Source organism: Mustela nivalis (assembly GCF_964662115.1).
Source record: "Mustela nivalis genome assembly, chromosome: 14".
Lineage (NCBI taxonomy): Eukaryota > Metazoa > Chordata > Mammalia > Carnivora > Mustelidae > Mustela > Mustela nivalis.
In genome coordinates, this window is record NC_139033.1 from 53,516,695 (window position 1) to 53,543,740 (window position 27,046).

General features: G+C 39.1%; 1 protein-coding gene and 1 long non-coding RNA gene across 2 annotated transcripts in view; one reads left to right on the forward strand and one right to left on the reverse strand.

The window, feature by feature from the left end:
- Positions 1-4,636, forward strand: part of LOC309848137 — a 67,281-nt gene extending 62,645 nt beyond the window's left edge. The window contains exons 4-5 of the long non-coding RNA XR_014302850.1: positions 3,819-3,957; positions 4,376-4,636. This is a non-coding gene — a long non-coding RNA (uncharacterized lncRNA). The remainder of the gene's footprint in view (positions 1-3,818; positions 3,958-4,375) is intronic.
- The window catches only part of LOC309848136 (uncharacterized protein), a 439,793-nt gene that overhangs the window by 113,169 nt on the left and 299,578 nt on the right, over positions 1-27,046 (reverse strand). The gene's annotated exons all lie outside the window — the stretch shown is intronic.

A 27,046-nucleotide genomic window follows, 5' to 3' on the forward strand; every position in this document is an offset into this window, starting at 1 on the left:
GATCTAAATTTCTAAACAGTCTCTAAATTATTTTTATGGACACTGAAGATTAGAGAATCACTAAACTACAGTAATAAAACTAGTCCCTATCTTGAAGAAATGTAGGATATTTGAAAGATCTAAGATATATACTCAAAAATCTATAATATTATTAGGATATAAAAATATGCCATATCAGTAGGAATGACTTGTTATGAAAGTTCAGAAAAGAAAGAAGAAAACTAAGTGGTTAGAAGGAAAGTTTATTGGAAGACATAGCATTCAAGCAGAATCTTAAAAAATGAGTGCCATTTCAATTTGGAAAATTAGAGGAGAGTTGCCCCAGTTTAAGTGGTCATCTCTAAACACTATCAAGAACAACAATTTTACCATCCCCAAACTAATCTTGAAACCTCTATTACTGGCATAAAATAGGAGTGAGAGGCCAAGCAAAAGGAATATTTTTGACAGACTTAGGTTGAAGGTGTCTGACCTTTCAAACTTTAATACAGAACTGTAACCCCCACATACACACAATGTGGCAACCCTATTCCAAGCAGGAAAAAAAAAAAGAGAGAGAGAGAGAGAGATTTGGAATGTTTTCCAGCCCATTAACAAAATGCAATAGCTTCTTATTTTTTTTAATGCAACATAACCTAGATGTCAGGTTGCATTAAGATGCCTTGGGTTACGATGACATAAATAGTTCAACATAATGAAACATGACACTGAGAAATATGGGCATCGATCTGTGCCACTAATTTAAAGACGCACTGGGTTTTGCCCTGATCTGTTTTTATGTCCTCAACCAGGAAATGACACATGGATAATGGGTATTGTCTGCTTTGTTGTTCCCAGGACAGGCTGCACAGAGTTTTTCTATTATCGACACATCCTTGGTATTGACAAGAGGGTTATCATATTCTCTTTCTCATGGACTCTTGTCAAATGGTCATAACTTACACAAATAAGAACAGACTCATTGTAAAGGCAGTCTTCAGTAAAATGGATTCCAACTATATCGTCCTCACACTTCAGTCTTCATTAGAGCTGAAATTTAATCTTATTTATTTACATAATCAGTAAACTATAGTACTATGCTAGGGAAAGAGAGATGACTAAGACACTGACCTCTAGTCTTTTTTAGCATTTATTAAATTACATTTTTCAGAGATGTTACTAGATGTAGCCCTAAAATTTCTGTGTTTTGGAAATACAGAGTTAAACATGTTTTGGTCAAAACTGGAGATTGAATTAATTCAGAATTCCTTGCTTCCTGCTCATGCTGGATCAGTATAGTCACAGAGCTCTTCTGTGTGAGAACTGGAACTGGGCTGTCTATAAAATCTATGACTTGTCAAGCATTTTCCTATCCATTAAGTGGAGACTGAAGAATTCTACCCGTAAACCTAGGGAAACACCTTGGAATTATTATCCTGAGGTATGGATATGATCATTGAGATCCACAGGAGAGGAGAAGGGGAAGGGGGACACATAGGGGGATGGGATGGGGAAGAGGAGGAGAGGAATAACTACAAACCATTTGAAGAAATAAATCTCCAAGAGAGATAATGAGCCCACATAATAGCAATAACAAAAACAAAACAACAAAAAAAGAAAGATTGCTTAAAAATCTTTAAAAAATTTTAAAATAAGTACATTAAAATGGCTTTATAAATCAAATTTACTAATATTTCCCTTAATGTTAGTTCTTGCTGTGTCATACTTAACAAATTTTGCCTATTCTAAGGTCATGAATATATTTTTTCTATGTTTTATTCTAGGAATATTGTTTTAATTTTCAGATTAGTCAAAAGGTAACTCACAGAGTAGAAGATGTCTGCAGTACATTAAGTGAGAAAAAAGTCCTTTCCAGCATATATTCAAAATACTTACAAATAATGAGAGAAAGACAATCAAATAAAACAGTAGGAAAAAGATTGGAACAGGTACTTTACCAAAAAGGTAAAAGGTTATCAAATGGCCAAGGAGTATTTGAAAAAATGAAAATTAAAAACACTATGAAATGCTATTACACACCCAGCAGAATGTTTAAATTCTGAAAGCTGTCAGTAGCAAGGGTTGGCAAGGATGTGAAGAAACTAAAATTCTATGGAATTTTATATATATATATATTTTATATATGGCTGAGTTGAACTGCAGATTGCTATGCCCACTTTGGAAAACATTTTAACAGAATCTATTAAGCTAAAAACATGCATACCTTATGACCCAGCAACTCGACATATGGGTAAATACCTAATTTAAGTGAGTATTCATGTTCACCTAAAACATATTGCTATATAAGCTGTTGGCAGAAAGGGAAGCTGAGTGAAAAGTTTATGGGAACTTTCTATACTATTTTTGCAACAATTCTATAAGTCTAAAATTATCTCAAATTAAACAAAATTAACTGTTAAAAAGAAAGCCAGACACAAATGGCATAAACTCGGGAATTAATTCATATGAAATTCAAAAAGAGTAATCTATGGTATGGAGGACCCTTTAGGGGAATACTGACTCAAAGGAACATAAAGAAGCATTCTGTGATCCTGGAAATGTTTTACATCTTTCTCTGGGTGGTATTTATATGGCAGTACATATAAAGAAAATGTAAAGAAAGAAAGAGGGTTAAATTGCTAAACGATGCAAAGAGAATTCATCTGAATGCAGTATAAAGCTATAAGGAGATGGAAATTATGAAAGATAAGGTAAAAGAGATGAAAGACAGAAAGAATATAAAAAATTTCATCTGTATCTCCTTAGGGTTTCAGGAGGAGAAATTAGAGAATAGGGAGTAATAATACTGAAAGATGTAATGTGAATCAGATAGATAATTTACAAAAGATGTCTTCCATTTGAAAGAGCACACTGAGTTTTCAATAGAGTAAATTATATGCATACCTAGTTCCGACGTGATTAAAAAAATCAGTTATCAAAGAAAAAGAATCTTTAAAAATGTTAGAATTCTCACTATTGGAGTGGGAATACAGATCAGCAAGGAAGACTAGAATGATCCGTATAGCAAAGGCAATATCAGTACAAACTCATGTTTAGCTTAATTTAATTCAGAGAGAGATGTTTACATACAGAAATATTTGTCAACTTGTGAATATACACAGGTTAGAATACACTACATATAATTCTTTGCTGACAGCCAAAAAGAAACAACACTCTAGTGGCAACAAATAAATCTACCATCCAAATCTTAGTCTTTAATACCATTCTCTAATAAAAGGAGTAAGACTTTTGGAGAAATAGCTGATTCCAGGATTGGAACAGGAAATATAAAGATGACCACTGAACACTTTGTAGTACCGAAAGGGGAAAAATCACAAACCTCCACAATGGTGGGGACATGTCAAAGGAACACAGGGGCCAGCTGAAAGAGCTCCTAATGACCAAAGCTGGAAAAATGCAAGCACCAATATAAATAGTGTGGGATTATAACACAAAGTATAAAATAAATATTCGTGGTTCCATTTGGATATAAGTTATTGAAAAAATTAATATATGGGAGAGAAGAGACAAATTTCTGGTGCAAAATAATTCCAAGTAATTTATGTAGATACCCTATCTTCAACGAAGTGGAACATATAACTCCCTACTCTTGACATGTGGGCTGCACGTAGTGGCTTCCTTCCAAAGAGTAAGTGTTGAAAGGAGGAAAAACAAGATGAACTTTACAGTGGAGAAACTTGATAAACACTGCCTCAGCCAGATAATCAAGGCCAACATCAGTAGTCACAAATCATATTGTTAGTCTATAACTTTAATATGATGTAATAAAAATGGCACTTTAACTCTATGGTTTTCTTCCCTCAAATCCATATCCCTAGTTCTGTCATGAGAAAAACATCAGAAAATTTCTAGCAGTGGGGCAGCCTACCAAATATTTGATCAGTACTCCTCAAAGCTATCCAGGTCATCAAAAACAAGAGACATCTGAGAAACAGCCACAGTCCAGAAGAACCTAAGGTAACTTGATAACTAAATGTAATGTATTATCCTAGATGGACTCTTGGAACAGACAATAGACATTAGGTAAAAACTAGAAATCTGAATAGACTATGGACTTTAGTTAATAGTAGTGTATCAGTATTGTGCTCACTAATGATAAAAAAAAAAAAAACAGATGTTAAAAGTTTTAAAAGCATGATCAACAAAAGAAACAAATAAATACAATAAAATCCATCGCTGCTGCTTTCCTCAGCACTTTGATTTTTAAACTTGTGGCTTTTCAAAAAGATGATGTTGATGATGATGGTGATAATTATTGTTGTTGTTGTTATTATTATTATTATTATTATTATTCCTGAAAAGCAGACAGTAAAACAGTTCCTGGAAGAATTTACAACCTACGGCAGGTGATTTTTTTTTTTTTTTTAATTTTCAGAATTCATCCATGGATCAACTGTTGCTATTCCATTACGATAACCATTTCTTGGCTGAGTTCAGGTCCTGAGGAAGAGCCACACCCTTGAAACAAAACAAAACACACCCAGAACAAACCATACAACCATTTTTAACCTAGCTTTTTATAGAATGTCTCAGTTCCTTGTAACTTTGCACACAAGTTCTTGTGTTGAATTGAACTGTAACTAGTTGATTTTATATTTGGAGAAAGCAATTTTGAAACCTTTAAAGAGAAAAAAAGTGGGAGCAAAATTGTTTTTGTTTCTGCTTTTTTGACAAAGACTGCAAGATTTAACAAGCAAACTCTCAGTGAGCATTCTTAAGAAGGTAGACTTGTGTGTATTGAGATAGGTTGGGGAGATTGCAGGCCATGCTGCGGTGACATGCAGGGGTGGACAGCTCCCATGTTGGCTGTGGGTTGCTAGAGCTCTGCCTCATACTTTCTTCACTTTGGGATCCAGCTGCCCTCATAGCAAAGTCTCTCAAAACTTCTTGAGCAGCAACACAGGTAATGTCTGCTCACAGCATATTGGCCAAACTACGTCTCACATCCAGGAGGGAGGGAAGTATAATTGTATGACAGAAGAGGCAATGAATATTTTGAACATTCTACATCTCCCACAGCTTGACAGAAGGAAGGAATAGCATATAGTCAGCATGTTTGTTCATTAAAAAAGGTATTGATGGAAAATAATGAAAAACATAAATTAGGGTTTTAAAATAAGGCAGGAAATCTGGGATAATGGAAAGTGGAGGAGACATGAATTTTAAAGATTCTCAGGTCTTTGTACTTTCTGGTATAAGGTCTTTGTACTTTTTGATTAACTTTACTTTTAGGTAAATGTGCATTTTAGATACAGTTAATAAGAGTGGAAATATAATGGATACTTTCCAATTTCAGTTGAGAAGAAAAGAGATACAAAGAAATCATATCAAATTCATTAGAAATCAGAATAGCAGATAAAACACAAATTAAGAAAAATGTAGTAAAGAGAAAATGCAAAATGAGATAACAAAAACAAGTTCGAAGATTTAAAACTCAACTATGACCAAAAGATCTCCCCATTTAACAACATAAGACACCAATATTTAAAGTTCTGGCAGTTCCTTAACATGGGTCAGTTGTCTGCAGCCTTTAATAAACCTTGGAAGTTCTGCTCATGGATTCTCACCAGTAGAACAGACTCCTCCGAAAGTCTTAATAAAATGTGCCATTTGTAGTTTTCAGAAATTGTAACATGAATGAGAGCCAGGTGAAGTTTGTCTTACAGAACTATCTTACAAAGGCTTTTAACTCAGTGTTAATGATACCTAAAAGTCACACAAAGGCATGATACCCACTAAAGAACTCTGAAATTATGAAACAAACTTAGATAAGAATGAAGCAAGAGCAGAGATTTTAAAACTATCAGAAATCTTGAAAATAAATATGTAATTTTTGTAAGTTAAAGGGGGCTTAAAACTCTACTCTGGACTTGGGTGAATTTAAAGATAATTTAGAGAAAGAAGGATTCTTTTAATATGGAAAAAAAGTCATTAAGGGCTGTCTTTGGTGACTTAGTCGGTTAAGCATCTGACTTTGTCCCTGGTCATGATCTCAGGGTCCTGGGATTGAGACCTGCTCTGGGCTCCAGGCTCAGTGGGGAGTCGGCTTCTCCCTCTTCCTCTGCCCCTCCCCCAGGTTGTGCTCTGTCCATCTCCCCCTCAAATAAAGAAATAAACTCTTTTAAAAAAAAGTCATTGAGGACCTAAAAAATTTGGATGAAAATTTTCTGGGGAAAAATGGATGGAGGGGTGGAGAAACAGTACTTAATAGGATAATACCTGAGAACTAGCCAAAATTTAAGAAAACAATTATTCTCAAGTTTAAAAGAAACTAATAAACTTTTTAAAAAATTTTTATTTATTTGTCAAGAGATAGAGAGCAAGTGCACAAATGGGGGAAAGGGGCAGAGGGAGAAGCAGGTTCCCCCTGAGTAAGGATCCCGATGTGAGACTTGATCCCAGGACCCTGGGATCATGACCTGAGCCCAAGGCAGATGCTTAACCTACTGAGCCACCCAAGCATCTCTAAAAGAAACTTTTAAAAGAAAGTTAGACTATAGAACTTCATGTGTGTTTGTATTTATTTACTTAAAATTTATACTAAAGATTCCAAATATACTACATATTATAGATTATATATATAATATATTATATTATAGATTATAGATTATATATAATATATATATATATATATATATATATATATTTAAACTCTAAAAATCCATTCCAAGTCACATAGAAGTAAAACTGTAGAAAACCAAGAATTAAATGACAATTTTAAAAGCTTTGAAAAATGGGCAGATTACTCTTAATGAAAAGAAATGACAATTAGTATGATAACAAGTAAAATTCCCTTTAGCAACTGTAGGTGCCAGAAGATAATGGAATAATATATTAGAGAGAGCCGAGGGAAAATAGCTGTAAACCTAGAACTACAGAATTATGAAGGATTATAAAACCAAAGCATAATTTATTCATTCAGCAAATAATTTTTTTGGTATTTACTATATTTCAACTCCTGTTCCAGGATTTGGAATACAGCAGGACACAGAAGAGACAAAGCCCTTTTCCTCAAGCCTCTTTTCTTAGGAGGACAGACAGACGAGAAATAGGTAGCCTGTCCTCGCATGTGATAAGAGCTGTGAAAAGAAAAGGCAGGATGAGGGATATAGAGTGTTGTGCGGAAGAGGTCATTTATAAAGAGGCATGAAGGAAGTCTCTTTTTTTGAGAGAGAGAGAGCACAATTGCACACTAGCATGCTGGATGTGGCAGGGAAGTGGGATGTGGGCAGAAAGAGAGGGAGAGAGAGAACCCTAAGCAGGCTCCATGCTCAGCATGGAGCCAATGCAGGGCTCAATTTCACAACCCTAAACTCATGACCTGAGCCAAAACTAAGAGTCCTGCACTTAAATCAACTGAGCCACCCAGGTGCTCCAAGCAGGAAGCCTTTCTCCCTCCCTCGTCCCTTCCTTCCTTCCTTCCTTCCTCCCTTCCTTCCTTCCTTCCTTCCTTCCTTCCTCTTTCTTTCTTTCTTTCTTTCTTTCTTTCTTTCTTTCTTTCTTTCAAAAGAGATTTTACCTATTGAGGGGCAACTGGGTGGCTCAGTCCTTAACTAACTGCCTTCAGCTCAGCAGGGTCCTGGGATCAAGACCCTTATCAGGATCCCTGCTCAGTGGGAAGCCTGCTTCTCCCTTTCCCACTCCCCCACTTGTGTTCCCTCTCTTGCTGTCTCTGTCAAATAAATAAATAAAATCTTAAAAAAAAAAAAAAAGATTTTACCTATTTGGGAGAGAGAGAGCAAACGCAAGAGCAAGGGAGTAGGAGAAGCAGACTCCCCTCTGAGCAGTGAGCCCAACCTGGGTCTTGATCCCAGGACCCCAGGATCATCCCCAAGCTGAAGGCAAATGCTTAACCAAGTGAGCCACCCAGGCACCCCTGAAGGAAGCTTCTTATGAGGCCACAACATTTGGCCAAATTCTCAAAGGAATTGAGAAATGTTCCACAAAAGTGTCTGAAGCAATGGATTCCAGATGGAAGACTCATGAATGACCTTAGATGAAGGAGAAAAATGAGACACAGAGGGCAGAGGAGGAGCAGGTGGAGGAACTCTGGTGTTGGTTAGAGGAGATGGAGTTGCCATCTACTGCGATGGAGAAAACCTCAGCAGATGCAGGTTTGTGGATTAAAAACCAAGAGGCTGTTTTCTAGTAAGACATTCCAAGTGAAGACAATCAGGTAGGCAGCTGTATATAGGAATCTGGAATCTGTGGGGAGAGGCTGGAACAAAAGATACATATCAGCATCTAGATATTAATTAAAGCCTTGTACCAAGTATGAACACAGACAAAGGGAAGCCTCTGAGAACTGAACCCAGGGGCAATGCAACATTGACAAGCAAGGAAGGCAGAAGGAAGGTGGGAGACTCTGTAACAGAGGCCAGTGAGATACATGAAGAACCACAGAGAGCAGTATGAATCTTCAGTTTAATAAACTTCCACTCAGGTTCCTCCAGACCTGTGAATTTTGTAGCATGAAATGGTCATGCACACTGATTTGGGTTGAATGAGGGCACTGACAGTGAGGGGTAGAAGGAGCAGGAGAGTGGGGCAGGAGAATGGAAAACACATGCTACACTTGATAATTCTAATTTTATCCTTACTGCCTCTTTGTCTGTTCTCTGCACAGTCAGTGCTGAGGCAGCTTCTATCGTAAGTTGGGTTATGCCGTGGTAAATCTGGTCATTCTGACACTCATCACACTGGTCACCATATTCATATGCCAAATGACCCCCTCAGTTTGGCCACTGTTACCATCTCGGCAATAGGCAGGGAAGTGGCTGCAGATAGCTGACCAATCTGTTCCAGACAGACACAGAGCTAAATTCAACACCTTTGCAACTGACTCGGTGCAACCACTTTCAGTACTTAATAGCGCCTGGAATGTGATAAACATGACTATGTTCATTCTTTCTAGTTCCTTCATATTTTTTCAGTTAAAATATGCAGATGAATATATTTGCATGTGGTCATTTTAAGATTCATTCAGATTATTGAAATGTTGTTGCTTAAGCCCAACCTCTTCACAAACAGTTGTGGGATTATTCCAAATGTGTTCAAAATGTTTTCTCCTGGGGAAATTCAGATGTAGGGAAATGTTCTCCATTATGGCCATCGTGTGTCTCAAATGAGTCTCCTAGTCTACATTTCTCTGAAAGCAGGAAGATTACATTGCGTCACTTTGGTGATAGCTGAACATGTTTTGCTTTTGAAACACCAGTCACATCACTTTGGATTTACTCAAAAGGGGGATAATCTCAGCAATTTCATTGAGAAAAAGTTTCAAAATTATGATTTTTGCACAACAGCTTTCCTTTGTAAACTTAAGGAGGTTTGACAAAGAATTTACCTAATTATACCAGGCAGTGGGACCTTGGAAGATCGGAAAAATCTCTAGGAGACAAGGAAGCATATGCTGTTATATCTGGGGCTGAGGATTCAGAAACACATTTGGTGTAGAGGGAATGAAAAGGGGCATTAACTGAAAAAAGGGCAGAGGGTGTCTGAGAGAAATTCTTTGGGTTGTCTCACATCCGATATGCTAAAATATAGATATTTGGAGAAATGTGAGAAATATCATCTCTACTGCTGTATAGGTTAGTTCCAGAAGTCCTCCCAATCTAGGAGCCTATCATAAATTACATCCCAAGGATTGTCTTAAAGGATGTGTGTGGAAGTTACAAATTCTTGAAATTATTTCTTTAAGCTAAAAATTTACTCCTCCTCACAAATCCCTAATTTTTCTTCAGTAATCTAAGACTATCTCTATCATTTAGGCAACTTTTCCTCTTGGATAAATGACTCCCCCAATCATATCCAAATAGTTAAAGTGGGACTTCCTGTTTGTTTATCTTACCTCCACGAAGACACAGAGAATACTCCCTCGTTATCATGTTTGGACAGATGGTGAAGAAATCTATGCTTCTTCCAATTCCCAAATGTTTAAATAATCTTACATATCTCAGTTCCTTATGAATACACAACCTACATACAATTATTCATTGTAGATTACAAGTACCAAATAGGTTCAAAATAGAAAATTCTGTGTTCCCTGATGCAATGAGGTTTGAGGTATATTAAAGAAAACATTGCTATTATGGAAGAGTGTGCCGTGGGAGCACAGTGGTGGCTTGCTTAATTCTTGAAAGGAGGTCAGACATGTTATTGGAGGAAATTATTGAAGACTGATTTTCAGTAAAACCAACAGTCCAGGAAGAAAAATGAAGACACTGAACTAATGCTGTGGCCATGGTTTTGGAAGTTTTGGACAAGAGATGACATACCCAGGAGAAAATCGCACAGGTCTTGGCAGAAGTCAGGATGACAAAGAGTTTATAATGTCCCAGTTTTCTAGGACCAAAGATAAGGAACACAAGAGTATGTGACACTACCACACGTTATTTTGTTACCTTGGGTGAGTCGTCTACCTTGGTTTCCTGACCTGGTAAATGATACAGCCCAGCCTGGGTACAAAGGTCGACAGGACATTTAAAGTGGAAATGAAATTGAAAAGCTATTTTCAACATCTTAAAACCTAAATGGCAAATAGACACTTACCATGATATTTTTTGGGCTAATGTTTTCTCCTTTGGGTTGGGATTATAAAAACACTAAGTTTAAATTTGATTAATTCATTCTGATCCAAGTTCTGATAGCAATCAGGTAGGCTTATGACAAATTAATAGGGAAAACAAATAATTAATGTATACAATACTGTCCAAACATGGAATTCATGGGGTAAGTTGTAAAGAGAAATTTCTTAGAGATGAGGACCACAGTGAAGACTACTCATATTCCAGGTTTTACAAGCTTCTCTGAACTTCTTATAAAAACATACTCTTCCCCTAAAACACTTAATCCAGTTTTGATAGTGCAAACTCTTTCTGGAAAGGTTTTCAGAGAATTTAATATCAGAGGCTAACTGGATGGGGGTGCCTGCTTAAGCATCTGCCTTTGGCTCAGGTTGTGATCCCAGGATCCTGGGATCGAGTCCCATGTCAGGCTCCTTGCTCACTGGAGAACCTACTTCTCCCTTTCTCTCTGCCCTCTTCCCCATTCCTACTCATTCTATTTCAAATAAACAAATAAAATCTAAAAAAAAAAAAAAAAGGGGGGGGGGATAACTGGATGGATGAGTGTCTGATCTCAAAGCAATATGCTACGCCAAAGAGGAAAGTGTGGTAGCATCCATCTAATGTAGTAGAAAATGGATTTGGAAAAAAAGGTTGTCATCTAAAAATGGCAGAGTGAAATCATTGTTTCTCTTCTTGAATTGTATCCTTTTAAATCAGAAGTGACCTTAGCAATCCTCTAAAATAACCTCAAAATGCCCTCTCCTTGAAGATTGGCACAACCATAGAAGTTACGTGGTTTGTCCTGTATTACACATTAGATGATGTGAGGCCAGAGTATAGAAGACTAGATGCAGAGATGTTCCATGAAATGTTCTCCTTCCTACAGCTACATATTAAGAAAAATATGCACATAGGAAAAGCACAAGCAGGGAGACAGAGAACACTCTTCCTCACACCTAGCGACTGGGCCACACTGCTAAATGAGAGCATGTGCACTGGTGGTAAACTTTACAATCAATCGCTCTGACAGGGTGTACAAATATTTTGGTTCCACATAAAGTTAACAGTGGACTGGAACCAAAGGTTGGGATTTTGAAACTAGATGATGGAGCTGGAATTTTCTTTCTAAGAAGTGAATATTAGGAATTGATAGTGGATGTAATTCTACCTTAGACTTACTCTTCCTTTAAATCATACTCTCAAAGGGTACGTTTGAGTATACCCTCCATTTAGTGTTATTTGTGTTAATCAGTTTTAATATATTAAAACTGATTTTTTAATAATGATGCACTGGATTAGAAAGTTTCTTGTTGTAAGATCTGGATCTTTGGCGAATCGATTCACGCGTATATGACTGATGGAAGCTCTGCTACCTGGTGCCGCCCGTGAACCATGAGCTTAGCTTTTCATTTTATTTTAGTTTTCTAGTGGCTGAATCAACAGCTTTTGGAGGTTGACTCTACAAATCTAAAATTAAAAATCAATGACAAACACAGGAATTTTTCAATGGATAGACATTGGTTATTTAATTCATTTGTTCTCTGGTTTAGTCAGTTAAATTCTGGAGTTTACATTCTTTGAAATACTGAATCTTCTAGATATTGATTCTTCCCACTTTACCCCCTCATTAGCTTTTACCTGTAGAAGGGCTAAATAGCCTCAAGGTATTAGTAAAACTTTCTTCAAGAAAGTTGGCCAGAATTGCTCTGTCTCTAAGGAGCCAGGAAACATAACATTTAATTAGCCTTTGTCTTTCAATAGAATATATACAGAAAGCAATAATACCATTTTTAAAAGAACTTCGAGACAATAGCTTGTGTCTCTGAGGCTGACAATGCCATTCCTGCAGAACGAATTTCCATGGAAGATAAATGGGAAGTCACTCTCATCATATCTTAGAAGTATTTGTTAAAGCAATAATGATCACAGTCTAAGCCATTGCCCCTGGGATTAATGAGAGTTCAGGAGGAGTTGATGGTCCAAGATGCAGAGAAAAGTCATTAAACCCCAGATAACTATTAAGTCCCTGGAAATTCACTGTGGCTAAAAACTGGATGGTAAGGCAGGCATATCACAGTGATGGGCTTGAGACGGACAGCCAGAGTTGGGTGGGTTTAGTGAAGATGTGAATTTTCCAGTGTCCATGAAAATGACTGCTTCTGTACAGTTAGCTATCTAAAGGCATAGCTCGCATTCTCAATTCCACATCAATGGTATGAAGCTGCATGATTCTACCTTCATAATAATATTCAATACCAACACTCCTACTTAATGGAATAAACACTAACTTTTCTTTATTTTTCTTCATTCTTTTCTTTGCCACTTACTTCCATTCCATAAATACCCATTAATACCCAGTACTTGAATTCTTATACATTATGAGAATAAACCATGAGTAGCAGATAAATAGCTAAAATTTGTTTTCTAGGGTCCGTGGCAAGGTCTTCCCCGCTCCAACTGAACTAGATATGTGCAGAAATACATATTATATTCTGGAATTGAGGGAAAATATAAATAAGTCTATTCATCCCAAGAGAGCATGTGTCAACAGGGGAGTTCTAATGATAAGAGTGAGTAGCCAGACCAACTCTATTAAAACTGAGTTTGCAGACCACATCACACTTGTTTATTTCTGACTCTGCACCAAGTTCATTTAATGTGATTTCGAATTCTTTATCAGGAGCCTCGTGTGCGCCCAGAAGGTACATTGGTGAATGAAACAGTACGGTTCCTGCTCTGAACCTCTTTTTTCTGACAGACAGTAAGTTCTCCATAAATATTAGCTGACAGTTATTATTTTTTTATTATTTCCCAGAGAAGAGGGATGAGAGCTTATAATCCCACCATGTTCTTAGTGATGGGTACCACTCATGGAAGTATTGAATACTTTGTTCCCACATCAAACATTCCTCATTGGGGTGGTTTAAAAATAATTATGGTAAATTCTAATTTTATTACCCTAGAAATATATTAAAAATGTAGATCTTTTATAATTCCTTCAATTAACAGTAGACACTTCTTGATTACTTTCTAATTAAATCATTTCACTCTAAGACTTGGTAATTACAACAAGAAGTTATTAAAATTAGAAAACATTTGCTAACTCAGTACTTTTGATTATTAAGCTTTTGTCATTTAATATTGCCAAACAGTCTATGAAGATATATGAGCAAAGAAACTGATTTTAATGTCTTTAGCTGCAATAATTAACTACAGGTGTCCCAAACAATGCAATGTTTCTTTCTTATCGCATATTTTCCTGTAAAATCTATTGTTCTTGTCACCAATTGGATTTTTTTTCCTTTGGCCTATTAAACCATATTTTCCCTTTATATTGCTACTCTTCCCATAGAAGAGGATAATACCCTTGAATCCCCTCTGCTTAGATATTTAATCTTTCTTTGGTGCCCTGATAAAAATATATCCACAGCTTATTATAAGAATCAGAGTTACTCTTGCCTTTGATGGTTCTATCTGAGTGATCGCCACATTACACTCTATAGGACAATAAACTTCCCCAATCAGATACATTCCTGGGAAGAAAAACATCCATATTACTGGGGCCTAGGAAATGCACTGTGTGATTTGCCATCTCAATATGTCAATAGGGTCAATTTGCTTTCATCAGATTTTTTAGGAGGTATGATATCCTTTATCTTCAGTGACTGGTTCTTACTGAGGTGAGGGAGAGGTAGGGAGAGAGATTGTTCTTTCCTTTAGACAAGAAAGAAAATTAAAGGATGTATTTCTATCTTGCTCATTGCAAATCCGTGTAAGCAAGGGGTATACACATCATCACTGATAGGAAATGGCTTTTGAAACGTAAGATTGGATTCATAGAACCAAATGATCCCTTCAAGCTATGATCAGTCAAAGTAAATTCCCCCAAATGTGATTCTGAAGCATAGGGTGAGGTGCTAATGGCTGTCTATTGGAATATCGGTTTGACAAAATGCACCTAGAAAAGATATTGACAAGCTCTTCAGTGTTCTAGCAGGAAAGAGATTCTTGAAATCAAGCCCATTGCTCCTCTGCCTGCCTTCTGCTAGGAAACCAGGGAAAGGATTGAACAAATTCATCACCTCTTAACAAAGCAATAAGTGAAAACTGATGAGTCGCTATGCTTGATGGAAAGGTGGTGTTCTGTTCATGGTGAATAACAGCTCCTTACACTCTACACTGATCAGAGAACACCTAGGGAATCGTGTTCTATTTGGGGCACAATCTTTTCCAGAGGACAATGAGAAATACCCAAAGGAGGGGAAACATGGTGTGAAGAATGAAAGGGAGAATAGAATAGGAAAGCTGAGCCCAGTAATGGAAGACTGGAGGGTGGCATGACAGGAACATTGTGGTTGCCTTCAAATATGTAAGGGGTGTCACGGTGTGGGTGGCACTACATAAAGGACCAAAGGACAAACTAGGACACATGAGTGGGAGTCACAGGGAATCTAATTTAAGGTCCAAATCAGGAGCAATATTCTTATGGTGGAATTAGCTATTTCAGGCAGTGGTGGACTCTATCGGCAGTACTCAAACAAATACGGGGTAAGATGTTGAAAAAGTGATGAAAGTTGGCTAAATGCCAGCTTGATAGGAGAGAAGAGATAGGATATGAAAGAGAACACAGACTGAGAACTAAGAACCCCATGCTCCACGTTCAACTCTGAAGTATCCAGTCAAGGCAAAAGCCTAGATTTAGCCCCGATTTACTGTGACTGTGCACAAATTACAAGCCAGGGAACATATTGGCTATAGCAGACTCCTAGAGGGATTGGGGAGGAGATTTGAAGTCTGTGGATGATCTTTCATAATTCTGCCTTGGTTGTAAGAGCGCATTCCTAACTGGTAGGGGTGTGTTATAGGTACACAAGTAATTGCTGAAGACATGTTTGCATGTTGCCTTAATGATATAAATGTTTACATGCTTCTGATGTGTAACTGTGGAAGGAAACAAAAGAAAAAAAGAAAAAAAAGAAACAAAAGAATTAGACAAGTATCAGCTAAGCCATTCAGATCTCAATTTTTTTAAATGTAAATTATGCCTATTTATTATAACAATAATGTCAGAATGAAAGAAAACATATAATATATAAAAGGCATCATAAATATAAATTTATATGGACACTGCCAATAGTTATCCTAAAGTAGGAACATTTTTTAAAAATTACTTAGGTGGCTTTAGGCAATTCCTCTTCTCTGGGTCTTTACAGTCTCATATGTGAAAGGAGGGACCACGTGAGGTCATTTCTCAGGTTCTTTATGGTTTGTTTCTTATGTCTTCAACATAAGTACCCATGATCATGAATACATTCAACAGTATACATGTATGTCAGTGCATTAGCTATGTTATGAAATGCAATGCCACAGACAATTTCACTGTATTAGTTTCTTCAGTGTACACCACTTTTTTCATCCTTGGGACCCTAGAAGATGAAAGTGTTAAAGAACCTTGGTAAATGCCTTGATCCACTAAGGAGATTCACAACTTAAGCTTGGTATTTCTTGAGTTTTAACCACGCTGAGATAAGCCCAATATCTCTATTTCTGCATTACAGTTGTAAAGAAAACAATGTAAATCTTCCCAAATGGCTTATTTACATGCCTTTGAGATATAAAATCATAGAATATTAAAGTGGCAGGGGGGCTTAGAGGCCACCTAATCCTAACCCACTCATTTGACAATGAGGACGTTGAAACACAGAGATATTAAATGACTTAACTAAGTACACAGAGGTACTTGGGGCCAAGGCTGAAGGTAGTTTTCAGGGCTTCTAACTCCTCCAATTATATTGTTTCATTTAAATGTGTCACTTACCCATTCATATTATTGAGTTTTATGGCTTTTATATTTCTACTGAAGTTGTTGACATTTAGTTATTAACTCACATGTTAAGTAGAAATAATTTCAGAAACAATCTTGCTTAGCTTTGCCCAGCATTGTTTTCTGCTCATCTCTACAGTGGTAGACGGGGTGATCCTGGGACCTGAGCCTCTGTGCCTTCAAAGAATACATCTCAACGCTGGGGTATAGAAGCTATAGGCCTATACTCCAGATGCGTGGGCAAACCAGCCAGGACAATAACTTAATTTGAACTGATGGCAGAGGCCATCCGGGAGCAAACAGCAGCCTAAGTGGGAGAGTCAGTAGCCCATTATGGGAAGAAGGAGTATGCTATTTTGGCTGGAGAGTGAAACACACATACACAGTTCCCAAACATCTGATTGTTATGTCTTGAGGACCTCTTTGTCCAGCACACCGACCCAATGGATTTGGAAAATTAGAATTGCCTTTCTGGGTAAGGCTCATATTCTATCCAAATAAGAATTCTGACAAAGCACTGAGAGAAAATTTGGGGAAAATATAGGTGGTTCTCTTGGAATGCCCAAAATCAATGGATTTATCATTTGAAATGGGTATCTCTTCAAAGCCTTAAATGATCCAAATTTGACTTCTGATATTTTTATTTGTTTTCAAGAAGCTAGCAGTTTGTTTATCTGCATCAAACTAGTCAGGTGTAATAATCAAAACAATTATTAATTGTAGACAAAACTGAAACTGAGCAGATGGTTTGGCCACATGTAGGCAGGGTGTTTGACATGCATCATTTCAAGGAGATTCTGTGCTCCTTGGTTGGAATTGACCTGGGGTGGTTGGGAAATGATGTGGGGCTTGGATCAATATAGACACAAATCAGTTGTTCAGAATTTCCAACAACTTGTGACCCTCCATCTGGGTTGGGAATATACAGAATGATTGTGGAAACAGAACAGTTCTCTATCTGGCCTGACCTGCTCACCTTCTAGAAGTTCTCCCATAACTAACTCTACTCTCACAGGTAAAGGAGGAGAAGGACAATAAATAAAACCATGTTTGTAAGTGGACCCCTGGCTGATACGAATACCTCCCCTGTGTGGCTAAAACTGTAATACTGTTGGAGTCAGAGAGAGTCCCCTGAAATGAATTCTCTTGCAATTTATTGTATGTCTCGAGCTAAATCTCCGCAGATATGCCACTCCCCAGCCTGGGGAATGAGGCTTCCTCGTTAATGTGGCCAGAGTATGGTACGATTACCTCTAGTCACTCATCAATACAAATTATTTGATGTAGTTTTAATTAGCCCAAACAAGAGACCCGGTAGTTATTATAACTCAACTATAGAAAGAGGAAAAATCAACTCTTTGTTTACTTCTGGTGCCCCAGACACATGAAGACACACCAAAATAACGGCTATTTATTTTACAAGATGGAAAAAATATTGACTGCCCTCTGGTCATAGAAGGCATTTTCTTTTGGGATTACAAGTGCAGAGATGAATTAGGTACACTTAGGATCAATATCTGTTTCTCTTCTTGGCTCAAGATGGGATTTGTCAAAATTCGAGAGCAGCTTCTATTGAGTGTCAGCTACAAATCCTTCCACAACTGAGTCATACACCTATTCAGGTTGAAATATAAAAGGCAAAGGGCTTTTTCAGCTACAATATCTGGGGTCAGGATGCTGCGTCGTCTCTCTGCTTTTTCCTTTAATGAGCTTTGTTTGATGAAGTGACCTTACCAGCACAGAATTCAAGGGTCTGGTAGCAATGGAGAGTGACTCCTAGGGATGGAGGGAGATGCAGGCAGGAGCACTCACTATGACCTAAGAGGGAGTGGGGAAGGGAGGCAGGTGGACAGAAGGAACTGTGGAGAAATTACTCTGGCCAAAGATATGGTAGGATAGATGAGAAATAGTGACAACTAGGAGAGAGGAGAGAAATTTGCATTAGCCTCTGTCTAATTTTTAGGATTGAAACAACTCATCAGTGCAATGCTCAACATATTTACTGCCCAAAGGGACTTCAAGCCTTAGAAGATATCTCTCTGCTGGGGTACAGTTTGGGCAGCAAGGTCACCTGGCATGCCATGGGCCTAGGCAATGAGAATAGAGAAAGACTTCTTACAACTATCTCAGGCATGCCTGGGCCAGGCTTCGGGAGATTTGTGCCTCAGAGACCAGGAGACAGATGGACATCAGCTAATCACAAAAGCACAGGTCCAGAAGACACCGCTTAGATTCACTGTGTAGATTCACATTCTACACATCAATAATTTACCAGGAATAAAGGAGTGTTTCGTGTGGAATTAGGAAACAAAAAGAAGAAAGAAAAGGCAAGGTCTCTGACCTAAAGAAGCAAGCCTTTGGTGGGGGAGGCAAAGTCTATCACAAGGTTCTATGGAATAAGGCATAATAAAAGTCATGGACGTATAGGCAAGAATCCCTGACCACTCATCAGAGTGGCCATAAGTGCTGTGGAAATCAGACAAAGAAGAAAGCTATGGGATGTGGGGAAAGAAGACCTCTTTGAGGAGATCAGTCTTAAGCTAGACCTCGGAGAGACACTGAATCTAATTCCAGTATTTTCTTAGGCCGTGCGGCCACCCTAGTGAAAATCAGTGGTTCTTGCAATGGCGCGAAGTGATATGTGAGGGGGTCTTGACATAGAAAGCTCTGTTCACTCCTCTGGCAGTTGATCTCAGACAGCTGTGCCTTTTGAAAATCTTATGAATATTTTTTAAATTTTCTTTTTTTCTCCTTTTTTCAGACTGTTGGCTGCCACGTTCAATTCTGTCATTTTTGCCAGTGTTCCCTTTCATCTATGGACTAGGAAAGCTCTGAGAGGCTCCACTAAATTCATGTAACCCTGAATATAGGGACTAAAAAGGAAAAAAGTCCACCAGAAATCCAGAAGTCTTCATACAACCAGATATTTGTCTCATTTAAGTCTTGATGTGTGGCTAATTTCTAAAAATACTTCCTTTAGAGCAACACCAAGATCTTTAGATTCATTGCTGCCCTATCTTTTAAAATAATAAAAGTGCACATAATAACATCAAAGCTCAGCTTCTGCAGAAATGTGAAGGGGAAATATTGGGGGTCTATTCCTCTGTTGTATCAGTTACCCCTAACTTCATGATCTACCCTTTCTTCAAAAACAGTTCTCAGGCTTCGAATCCTTATTTAAAGGTAGATGAATGGCATCGTGCTACTCAGACAGTTTGCATGTTAACAGGGATGTCTGATGTTATTAAACAGAAGTTCTAATGCGGAATCTAGGACTTTTGAAATAGGTGAGAGTTTTGACAGCAAAGAACTAGAGAGATCCTGTTACACCTCATCAGAAATGTAGCCTCCCATGTTCCTTCTGCCATCCTAACAACCAGCACAGGGACTAAATCATTGTCATGCATGTCACAATGGGGCTGCTTAGTGATACACATGGCTGTTGGGTGCTCTAGGAAAATCTGTTCTTTTACTTTTCCTGGCCTCAAATGCCCCAAGTGGACATCATAACAATACCCCTTACTGGTGTCAAGAGTGTGACCTAGAAATAATACACTTATTTTCAGAACAGGATTTAAGATCTTTCGGAGGAGAATTCGGTCTGAGTATAATGTGGCTGCCTGGTCTCCCTGTTGCCTCGTCTCTGTATTATACAGTGAAATTGGCTAGGACACTTCCAGCTGAGAAAGACGTGTCTTTGGGTTAGATTTAACCATACAGGAGAATTAATATAAAGCAGTAATGGTTCACAGGCCAGCTCACTCCTCCTTGAAATTTCAGCGACTGGAAAAATTAGTCTCCTGTTTCCTTTCTGTTCCCTTTTTTTAATTATAACTTGCTGAGGCACTAGCTAATACCCTTTAATCTCTTTTAATAACTACCCTATCCTCGGTTTCTCTAAGCATCCTTCTCAAGGCATCCACAAATCCAAGAATGCTCTTAAGATTGACTGACTGACTGATCTCTCAGCTCTGTTGATTTACGGACGTGAGGTTTATTCCTCCAGCCCTGGCTCTGCAGGAATGAAAGGAAGAGCTAGGATGTGAACTCTTTCTAGACTCAGCAAAGGGCTTGCCCTCAGGAATCTTGGGAAGAAGGCAATAATACTTTTAATTACCCCCACCCCACACTTGCTTAATGTTTTCTCTCTCTCAGCGCTCTCATAAGCATCCCACTTAGCATCTCCCAACAGTCTCACTCTTTCCTTGGGTGAGGGGATTAATAAACACTCCTTCTTGTAGGGTTTGTACATATTCAAAGAAGTTATAAAGGGAAACATATCTCTGCTGGAGGAATTACAGGCACCGTGTCAGGCCCACAAGGGACACAACTATGGCAGCTAGCCCAGCCAAGTGCTGGTAGGTCAAAAGTCATCAAGTCCTTCTTAAACAAATGGACACATTTTGAGTAAATAATATCAAGCTTAAAAATGCTAAAATCCTGGGATCTGGTCTCAAGCTGCTTGCCATCACCAACCTTCTGCACCAAGGGTACAATTTAATAGGAGGACATAACAAGGCAGAGCAAAGCAATGATGCCAGCAATCAAGGATTAAGGGACACATCTACTCTGATTGGCCCAGTGGGGGATAAAATATGACCCACAAAACAGGACTTCCATATGTGACATAAGAGGAGAATGACAGGTAGTGTGTAATCAGAGCTAGTTTGGGAACTAAGTACCCAAGAACGTCAGTGGAGAAAGACTAATGAGGATCCATGCATTCCAGGAAGGTTTCATGAGACTTGAAGGGTGCTTAATGGTCTTAATGAAACAAATGAAATAAGGAGTTTAAGAAAGAAAAAGAAAAAAAGACATCCCTATAAACATGGAATGGGCACATAGGAGGAAGAGACCAGCCTGTTAAAGAAAACTAGGTAAAGAATATGGATGCTCTGGAAAGATGACCTAAAATCCATTTTATTGTAAAAGCCAAACGGCTGATTCAATTATTAGGAGAAGAAAGTGTGAAGTCATGCACATGAATGACACATATTTTCTTCACCAAAAGAGACTTCATTTTTCATAAGCTAGTACAGGCAGCTTCTACCCAAGAGAACCTAGAACATAGGTAAGGCATACGGTAGCATCCACCATCAATGCTACACCCAGAAATCCCACATTCCCAAGTCCCCAACCCACAAAAGTATGGTCCTCACTGGACCACACTTCTAAAGCAGCACTATCCAATGGAAATATTAAAAAGCTACAAATTCAAGCTGCATATGTTAATTTAAATTTTCCAGTAGTCTTTAATTTTTTAAAAGATTTTATTTATTTATTTGAGAGAGTGTGTGTGCATGAGTGGGGGTGGGGGGATTGGAGGGAGAGGGAGAAGCAGACTCCCCACTGAGCAAGGAGCCCAATAGGGGACTCAGTCCCAAGGATCCCAGGATCATGACCTGAGCAAAAGGCAGATGCTTAACTGACTGAGCCACCAAGGTGCCCCCAGTAGTCACATTTTATTTTTTATTTTTTTAAACAATTTTCTCTTTTTTTTTTTTTCAAGATTTTATTTATTTGTTTGACAGACAGAGATCACAAGTAGGCAGAGAGGCAGGCAGAGAGAGAGGGGGAAGAAGGCTCCCTGCTGAGCAGAGAGCCCGATGCGGGGTTCGATCCCAAGACCCTGGGATCATGACCTGAGCCGAAGGCAGAGGCTTTAACCCACTGAGCCACCCAGGCACCCCAAGTCACATTTTAAAAAGTAATATGAAATAGGCTAAATTAATTTTAATATATTTTATTTAACCCAATGTGTCCAAAACTATTTCAACTTGCACTCAATATAAAGCAGTTATTAATGAGATAGGCTACACTCATTTTTTCATAGCACTTTTTCAAAATCCAGCACAGACTAGCCACATCTTAAGTGCTCAACAGCCCCATGTGGCTAACAGCTACCACACTGGACAGCTCAGCCTTACAGACTAGACAGTCTTTAGTTTCAGCCTCTCGGGTCACGGCTTCCTTCAAAGGCTAGTCCAATCAATGAATTCATCCTAGATGCTGCTAAATATAGCTATGATTTGTTCTATGAGCCCTCCTAGATAATATTTTATCTTAGAGTGGGAATTTTTCCCACTTACGCAGCTTACTGAGAGAGACCATGTGGGCTGGTATAATTTGTTTGGCATTCAAACCAGACTGAGTGGGCGGAAGCCTTTATATGAAGTTCCCATTGCACTCTGGAAGTCTCCCACTCCCTCCAGTACTAGCAACAGGTTCTTTCCCACGTGTGGTTTTGCCGGGATTGCAAGGAGATGGTCTGTGCTCAAAGGATCCTCCTAGAACTGCTGGGTCAGCCGTTGGTTCCAAGACGACCCTGAAGCACTCAGGGGAACTAGTGTCATTTAAACCTGTTCACCTCATCCTGCTCTCTCAACAGCTGGTCAGTGCTACCCTCTGGCCACCTTACTTGACCTGTGACTGATCTTTTATACTTTGCAGACTAGTCACAGAAATCTGCATGGGCTCTGGAGGCCAAGTCTGAAAAACAGTAATCTTTGTATAAGGTCAGGGAAAAAGAACCCCACTGCTCAGCTAAAATACTGCCTTGGACGACATTAGGGAAAGAAAGGTGGCTTGACTGGAGGAATGGACACTAACTGGGCAGACAACTCCAGGAGGATCGTGGCTGGGGTTCTGAATGTAAGCCTTTAAAAGGAATTTGAAAAACGTGAGTGTTGCACCAAAGACACATTGGCCAGAAGGCAGAATCTTTAAAGTAGACTTTATAAATATAGCTGTGTTGGCTTGAATTTGAGCTCCTGCTGGGCCACTCACAAGGTGGCTGACCTTGGGCAAATTACTCGACCTTCCAAGTCTTGGTTCCTGAAGATCACCATTATTACAAAAGCACCTCAGAGGGTTATGCAGATACTCTTGACTGAGTGCCTGCCAATAGAGCATGACCATTCAATAAAAATATACAGATGATTGATTATTGTTAGCTAAATAGATAATAGATAGGCATGTAGGTAGATAGGTAGATAGATAAACCCAGAAGGAAAGAAAGGGGCAGAGGACCAAGGACAGAGAATCAGAACACACACACACACACACACACACACGCATGCGCGCGTGGCATTCACATGTATACATATATACACATGCTTATACATGCACACACATGTACATATAAGCCTTGTGTATGCATATACACCTCACTCGTAAGCATGTCCACCTACACACATGCACAGACAACCTTTCTTTGACATGCTGAATCTCAGAAAGTTAGCCTTAGTCTCCAAGCCCTGCACACAGTTTTCTGCTCCAATACGTCCTCTTGCCTTATGAACTCATAGAGTACTGTGGCCTCCGTGCCCTGTCTTAGAGCTCTGGAAGAGGAAAAATAAAACACGACCTTTTTTGGGAAAGGAAGCCCTTGCACTCTCTGTACTCAGTGCAGCAGTCATTTGACTCTCTGACCACATGATCTCATAAGATTGGGTTCTGCCCCTTGTATATAAAACAACATGCCTCCTCTATAGAGAGCATCTAGAAGTACTTAGTAGAGACAGTAAATTATTATTGCTTGAAAGGCCCTGATACCTCAGAATAATCAAATTCCCATTCTTCACTCACTCACGTCAGATGCTGCATGAACCATGTGTGTAATTAGTGCCCCAACTACATTCATTGGTACATTTTATTACAACAAAACGTGGAGGGTATGAAGGTGTTGTATCAAAACAACAGAGCAGGTTGCAAGGCAACTCAGTAGAATGTATAAGAAGAACCAGAAGAGGCAATTTGACAAGAAATTACTAGACCTACTGTGTGTTGTTGCTGTGAAGTCCACAAGAAATGACCTCTGGGAGATCTAATATCCAACCACACGCATGAAAAAGCACTAGAGTAACACAGAGCTGCTCCTAGTAAGCCCGACTGGTCCGTGTTGAGTGCTTACAAAGTATCTGGCTGTTTGATGAGTGTTTTCACATATTACTGAATTGAATCCTCACAAGATGAGGTAATTTTATCCCCCATATACAGATGAAAAAACTGAGAATTAGAAGATTAACTCACTTGCTCCAGGTCACCTAACTCGATTAAAAGATACCAATGCCCTAAAATAGCAATGGAGTCAAAATTCCAATGGAGTATTTGAGACTGTGTATTGAATGGAGTGTTGGAGATTTTGTGTTTAATCCCTGCGGAGCCTGAAGATGGAGTTCCTCCAAGCACTGACCCCACTGAAATCTGTTCACATAGCGGACCTTTCTGACCACGTGCTCATTCTTTGCCTCCCCCATGAGATCTCTAAACTATACTTCCCCTGACATCTTGCTTAAATATCCCTGTCTGGGGCGCCTGGGTGACTCATTCAGTTAAGTGTCCAATTCTTGATTTCAGCTCAGGTCATGCGCTCAGGGTCCTGGGATGGAGCTCTGAGTCAGGCTCCGTGGGAGTCCTCCTCTCTCCCTCGCCTTTTCCCCCTGCCCCTCTGCATGCAAGCTCTTTCTCTCTCTCTCTCTAAAATAAATACATGAATCTCTTAAAAAATTAAAAATAAAAATAAATAAGTATCCCTGTCTAATATGTTTAAGTCTTGTTTTCCCAGCTAACCTGTACGTTATTTGCATGTTACACCAGAAGGGAGTTGATAGGATCTGTTAACTATCAATTCTAACAGCATTGGCTGTTTCAGAGAAGGGTCTATTTATTCCTAATAACCAGATAATAGAGCAGCAACTCTCTCTTGTTCTTCACTATATTCCTAGTGCCTGGCACAGTGTTCTCGTAAAGCACATGTAGCTCAATATAGGAACAGCAGTGTGAAGAGCGTGGGGAGAGGGAGAGGAGGTACAAAAAAATGAATCAAATGCCCTTCTTCTCCTCAAGGCACCAACATCAACTGTGGGTCTGTGGCATTCCCTCAATAAATAGCATTTATAACGCAATCGGAAAGTGATACCTGCAATAACAGGAATGCCGTGCTGTGAGGTAACAGGAGTAACATTAGGAGATCCAAAAAAGAGAGACGGTGTGGAAATCAGTAGATCAACACTGGGACTTGAAAACGTGTGACTTAATGCAATTAATTTATAATACCTAGATCCCCAGCTTTTTGAGATTTGCAACTGTACATAAAGGTGTATGCATTGATACTGACATCTGATGTGGTTTTTAATCTATGGCGTTCCCAATGAAGAAAAGAGAAAGGATGGATATTATAATCTGACTAGTTTGATCTCTCAGGTCAAACCATATCTCTCTCACTGTTGCCTTGACCTATCTTCTTAGTGCCATGCACAATGACTTGAGTCAATTCTAAGTGTATCTTGATTGTGCCTGTCCCCCACCCCAGGGCCTCTCACTCACAGAACTGTATGTGGGTCCCTCTAATACAAGTTGTCCTTAAGGTCATAGAATTAACCTGTCTCCCTTCCAAGAGGGGACCTCTGTTCCTCACATGCCCTGACTGGAGTGTGGGAATTAACCATTTCTCACGTTACCTATTGCCGGGTCACCTCATCTTTTGCTCATTGCTCTTGGTCCCAGTGTCACCAGCCCCTTCTCACCATGGGGCTCCCCACAGCGTATGGCTGGCTTCACATTTGCCTGCAGCATCCATAGCCTTACCATCATCACTCTGCTGTTGCCTGTGGGGAGGTCCTACACTTGAGCCTAACCGTGAATCAATTTCTCTTTTTCTCATGATCACCTTATGGTGCACTACAGCAGCCCAGTGCTGTCCCCTTCCCAGCGGCACCAGTCCCCCAGGAAGCCGGGGTCAGGATGAGTTCAAATACAGCCTTACAATACCAGACTGCTCACTCTGACCCACCCTCATGGGGCTCCGTTCTTCCTCTCTGTAATTGGCTTTTGTCACGCAATACAGACCAACCGCAGTTATGTCTGTACATGTCTGACCCCCAGGTGGTATGGCCAGGTGACCCCAAACAAGCCATGACATTTAGAAAGGCCTTGTCTGCTTGGAGCACACAGAAACCCTCCAGGGTCAGGAGGCGTTGTCCAATGCTACATCAAGTGCCAGAGTCACATTCTGAGGAGTCACTTTTGTCGTTCCAAGGATAGAAAAATCTTGCATGACTGAATTGGGAGTTGACCATTTCGTCTTCCTGCTATTTATTTTGTGTCCAAATGCAGAAGATGGTAAAAAGATTCCAGTTACTTTCTCCCCATCAAATACATGCAAGATGAAAATGACATCTAGGTGGTGGAGGGGGATAATTGATCAATTGATGAAAAATGACCTAGACCGTGAATAGTCGTTTTCTTGAATTAACAAAATATTACCTTCATAAAATTATTGAGAAATAATCATTATTATCAATACTAATCAAAATAATGAGGTTATTTATTTCTATGTGGCTTCTTCCTAGATAAACTATTAGCATTTTTAATGTAAAAGCATAAATACTGGGGCACCTGGGTGGCTCAATGGGTTAAGCCTCTGCCTTCGGCTCAGGTCATGATCTCAGGGTCCTGGGATCGAGCCCCACATCAGGCTCTCTGCTCAGCAGGGAGCCTGCTTCCTCCTCTTTCTCTCTGCCTGCCTCTCTGCCTGTTTGTGATCTCTGTCAAATAAATAAATAAAATCTTTAAAAAAAACCATAAATACTCTCATATAATTAATCTAGCTTGAGAATTACTGTCTCATGTGACCCAGCTCTTCCTCAGG